We start from the raw sequence: 5,721 nt of genomic DNA on the forward strand, positions 1-5,721 counted from the left end.
TTGCATGCATCTGTGCTATTAAAGATATATAATTTGTACTCACAATGCATAAAAGATAAAATCTTTATTTGTATTAGAAATACGGGAGAAATTATGAGAACTAATTAAAGAATTGCAATATTAATGATAATTGATTTTCAGATATGTTTGAAAGAAATTTTACCAGAGAATTTTATATAGCAATAATAGTTTAAATCAATATTTTTATTTTAATGCTAGTAGTTTAGTTACATATAGTCTAATTATATCTCTATAGAATTTGTTAATATTGAACTAATAATGTGATAATATTATATAATGTTAGAATTATTATGTATTATATTAATGTTAGATCTAGAATGTGGAGCTCTAATTTAATCTTAAAATAATATTTTTCTTATTTGTATTATATTTTTTTTTCAATTAAATTATCAACCAAATCTAAAAAAAATATTTAACGCGGTTTTTCAAGTGTAAAAAGAAATAATGCATGCTACAACCCCTTAGGATAAAAAACAAAATATCTAGTTTAGAAAATTACAGATTACAAATTTTTGCGTCTTTTACTTGAATTGTAGAATATCTACTGCGTTGTCGAAATTTTGCAAAACACTGTTTCTTCGAATCGTTCGACTGTTATTCGCTCATTTCCGTTTATAACAATCAACGATACCATTGTTGCGCGCACGATCGCGGCTCATTAGATTATAATTCTTGACCTCGGCGAGAAGTTGCACGTGAGGTATTTCCTTCAGAAGGAGAGAAAAGAGATAACAAGCAGCTCTGTCTGACCGTGTAAATTATCTTAATGAACCGCGCGGTTCTCTCGGCGCGCGGCCGTTTCTCTCAATGAAATCACTTTTTCGAGAGACGTCTCAGTTCGTAAGCGTCCGCTTTAAGCAGGAGCCGAGTGGACCCGAACCCCGAACAGGTAAAGCGGACTCTACCTCTTAGCCGATCTCTCTCTGTCGGGTCGCTTCTTTTTATTTTTCGCAGACGGGTTGTTCCGCAACCGCAATTTTCGGCTATTTGTGTCCCTGTCGTATCCGTTCCATCCGAATTCTCATTCTCTCCCTTCGTTTCTAACCTCGTGCCTTCCTGCTTCGTCGGCGCCTGCCTTTGTTTCGGGATCCCTTGCGGGAGCGAGTCTGGGGAATATCTTGAACTCATAATACCCGCAAAGTGCGTTTTTCGCACGTACTCTCCTCGGAATTTCACCTACCGACCGTGCGGCAAGCATCACATCAAGAGGAACGAGTCTGTTTAGAACCGCTTTGTTTTCAACATCGCACATTGATAAACCGAAACAAACGAGAAATTTGTCACGGTTTGCCAAGATAAGATTTACTGCGATTGTATTTAACATGTGATTGATACTGACACAGTAACGCATAGTTGCAATTATTTCAGGAATTGGAATTTATTGAAGTTTATATAATTTTAGATATTAATTAACAGTATCGACAAACAAAACTTTTGATATCTATGTTTATTCTTAGTATTAGAAATGTGACGATTTACGCGAATTCAATGGAATTATATTAGCAAATTTCTGAATGAAGGCACTTTGATCCATTTACGAGACGCCGCATAAAGGCCTTTACTGTAGGCCTCGAGAAAATGCATCAAAATTCGCGTCCTCGGCCTCGAAAAAACTCGAGCACTACGAACTTTATATCTTCTCTTTTCTCTCTCTTCTCTACTCTTCTATTCAAGTATATGAATACGGATGCTTAACGAGCACATATCTTGGAGGTCGTCTGTATCCGATCGCGAAATAATCAGAAATGATGATGAGAGTTAAGCCAAATCTCTGTACAGCTCGACGACACCTGATGCTGCTTGTGACCTTGAGAACATCGATCATAGAATCTACTTTATCTTTTTTTGTATCTTGTAGAACAAGAAGCTCGGGCAGAGATTACATTCAAGCTTTAAATCATCGAGAAACGATATTAACTTCCCTGATTTTTTGTCAATTATAAATTATATATCAAAAGATTGTATTTTCATCCACGATATTGATTTTTAGAAGAAGGAAATAGATGCAAGAGATCGAGATCGAGATTGAGTTAAGTATAAGGACAAGATAGAGATTTAGAGAATCGAGGTAGACCGTATACATACAGCGCTTTTGATACGACCGACTCTCTCTTTTACGGCTGGCTTAGCACTGACAAGAGTTTCTTACGCATGTTGGTAATCTCGCTGGTCAGTTGATAAAAAGAGCCGACGATGTCTGCCGATCATGGATCGCGGCTTCCATATGCTCCGCGATTAGTATTTAGGATTCAAGCTGCAAGAAACATGAGAGTACTTCTCAACGATGGTTTTGCGAACGTTGACGATCGTCCATTGCACGTACATACCATAAGCAAGAAAGAACGGTTTTGCGCGAATCCCGCCTGTGTAACACTCTTTTCAACGGGAGCTAGTGGTACGGTTGGTTGATCTGTAACTACTTTGACGGAGGTCAGTCCTTTATGCAAGGCAGTATTTTGGACCTGTGCCGCGCGTATATTCTTTAGGATTCTCAGACTTTTTTGACGTTCAATTTTTTTTTATCTCATCAGGCCTAAAGTGAGATTTCAAAGTTGAGAGTGTTGTTTTTTGCATTCAACAGGAGTTATGATAGGTGGGTTATAAAAATTGATGATGTCATATATGATATATCTGCGAGCTAAGATACGTTAACACAATACGTTATGTTATTAATACATTTTGAATTAAATTTGCTTTAAACAATCTATAATTTGCAATAAAATTGAAGACAAAAATTTATTTATAATTTTATGCGCTGCATGTCTTCTAATACGTGCATGTATCTTGAGATTCATTTTGTGTGTGTGTATATACATATATGTATATATATACATATATATGTGTATATATAAGTGTATTTTACTTTCATAATATTCAAATATTTTCTGTGTAAAGTAATTTTATACAATTCATAATTTGCCATTTAAGACAGAAATCGTTTTATAATTTTGTGCGCTATAAATTCTAATATATCTGTCTCTCGATATATCTTTTATATATATATATACATAAATTTTTCAAATATTTTCTGTATTATATGTAAAATTGCTCAATTTTCCGAATTTAATCATAAATCATAAATTGTCTAAAGTAAGCTCTATAGAAAAGAAATAAAGAAATAAACTTTGCAGTACACAAGTACACAAATAGATAACAAAAAATATTGATCTTTGTTTAATATAAAATAAACTTTCTCTCTTTAACAATTAATGTAAAATATTTTTAAGATTCTTTATTTTGCAAAATCGCAAAATTATAATATTAATAAATTATCTATGATTTAATTTTTTTGCTAAGGAATATATATATATATATTTTTTTTTTCACAAATTAGCGTATTTAGACACTAAATCATACTATATTCACGAATAGCTATTAGCGAAATTATGTTTCATCATCTTAAAGCTTGTCGACCTCATTAGAGCAGTCAAAAGTTAATTACTATCACTGAATAATGTCGTTTCGTTTAGAGTTACAAGTTTGTTGTATCCAGTATGCGAAATTACCAAAGACAGCTTTTTATCTGTGTACATATAGCAATGTTATATTTGTTAAATTTAATTCGCGCGTCTAGCATATATTAATTATATATACTATTGTTATATATATACAAAAATAATGTGATATATGATAAAAATATAACGCCAACTAATACAAAATTTATGTTACAAAATTTATTTATTATTATTTCTAATATTAAAAATTGTATCAAATTGTAATGTGATTAAAATAGTGAAACATATTTAAGTAAAAGAAATTTTTTATCAAGAAAACAAATTTCAGTATAACATAACTTTTTAATTAGAGAAAAACTTGGCGCTGCTAAACTGAACATATACTAATTAATTATTTACATTTTTGCAACGCCAAGTTTTTCTCTAATTAAAAAGTTATTTTATACTAAAATTTATTTTCTTAATAAAAAATTTCTTTCACTTAAATATGTTCCACTATTTTAATCGCATTACAATTTGATACAATTTTTAATATTAGAAATAATAATAAATAAATATTGTAACATGAATTTTGTATTAGTTGGCGCAATATTTTTATCATATATTACATCATTTTTGTAGAAAATTAAAATAACTATTTTGTGAAACAGTTTTTTAGTATGGATGTGACAGTGTTTTTGTATTAAAATAATTAAAATAACAATATTTTGTATAAGAGTTTTTTTATAGCAAGAGACGCTTATCCGCGTGCACTTGGCGTTTTTTTTCATTTTTTTCTAAAAAGGGTAATTTTTTAGCAGTTATATCATTTCTTTTTTTTTTTAATGTGTCATATACATGTTTTGCTACTATATACATGTTTAGGAGCAATGAGATAAAATTAATATATCTATTATATTTCTGAATTATAAAAAGCAACCCTTTTATTACTTTGATTTCTATTGAACAATAACTACTTATACATTCTTTTTTTTTTTAAATTATTGTCATTAAAATTAAAATATATTATTATATGCTTGTGCTATACTATAAATTGTTTGATTAATCCGTTTTGTATTTTGATTATGTATCAAAAACGAAAGATGTAAAAAGAAATCCAGTGTATTCAAATGCATTTGTCAAAGGATTGTCATCATATAGTTATTGTCGTGCATCATATGCAATTATAGGTAAAAGTAACATTGATGAAACACAATCTGCGATTAAGTCTTATAAATTTCTATTTCTATTTTATTTCTATTTCTATCTATTTTTTTAAATAATTTATAAATTTCTATAATAAATTTATAAATATATTTATTTTTCAATGGAACTAGAAAAATGTTTCAAACTGTTCAGATTTTGACAAAGTCTGCGACAACATGTCTATTGTAAACCAATCCTTGTATCGATACTAAAAAGAACAAAATAATGAATAATATCAGTTTTAATATAAATTTCTTCTGTCAAATATATATACCAAATAGCATTTTGACAGATGGAAAAATACAATATAACAGATCTATTATATTCATTAACAATACTGAAACATGCTTCATCTATTTCAAGCAATGCATTCGCATCGAAACAAGAATTAACTACAATATGTTGATTTGCAATAAACATGATGTCACAAGTTTATCAAAATCTTATCAACAGCTTGAAAAATTCTTTTACTTCCACTGAAAAATAAATGTATATTTATAAATTATTCATAAGATATGCATTAATTTTACACACTGCATTTCACTAATGTTATTTATACTTATCTGTAGGTATATGATGCATGATGAATAACTATATGATGACATTCCTTTAACAAATGCATTCAAATATACTAGATTCTTGTGTGCATATGTTACTATTACTGTTCGCAGTTATCCATACTGTGACAGATATTTGACGTTAAATTTTCCAAAGTGCAACATTATATAGCGTAGCACTTTTTCATTTATAAAAAAGTAAAGCTGCAGAATTCTGCCTGATACTTCTGGATAGTTGAATCTATAAAATACACACACACACATATCTTATAATAAACATATTATAGAATACACACATCTCTTTCTTATAAATATATGTATTGCGATGCTTTGTTCTGTTTTTACACGTATAAATTACTTTTGTAATGTTTTAATTTTCTCTAATATAAATATGAGATATACCTGATCCAACTATCCACAAGTATTACGAAGAATTTTGCATCTTCACTTTTTTATAAATGAAAGCGTACGGACACTGCACTCGACATTTTGCAAACTTAACC

General features: G+C 29.7%; 1 long non-coding RNA gene across 1 annotated transcript; it reads right to left on the minus strand.

Annotated features, from left to right (window-relative positions):
* Positions 1-1,478: 1,478 nt before the first annotated feature.
* LOC138941530 (uncharacterized) lies at positions 1,479-2,805 on the minus strand. The gene is made up of 3 exons (XR_011448178.1): positions 2,349-2,805; positions 2,107-2,275; positions 1,479-1,828 (listed from the first exon to the last, which is right to left on the minus strand). It is a non-coding gene; the product is annotated as an uncharacterized lncRNA (long non-coding RNA).
* Between the last annotated feature and the right edge of the window lie 2,916 nt (positions 2,806-5,721).

The sequence above is a fragment of the Polyergus mexicanus genome, unplaced genomic scaffold, assembly GCF_030449975.1.
Source record: "Polyergus mexicanus isolate NDT 795.1 unplaced genomic scaffold, iyPolMexi1.0 SCAF_19, whole genome shotgun sequence".
NCBI lineage: Eukaryota > Metazoa > Arthropoda > Insecta > Hymenoptera > Formicidae > Polyergus > Polyergus mexicanus.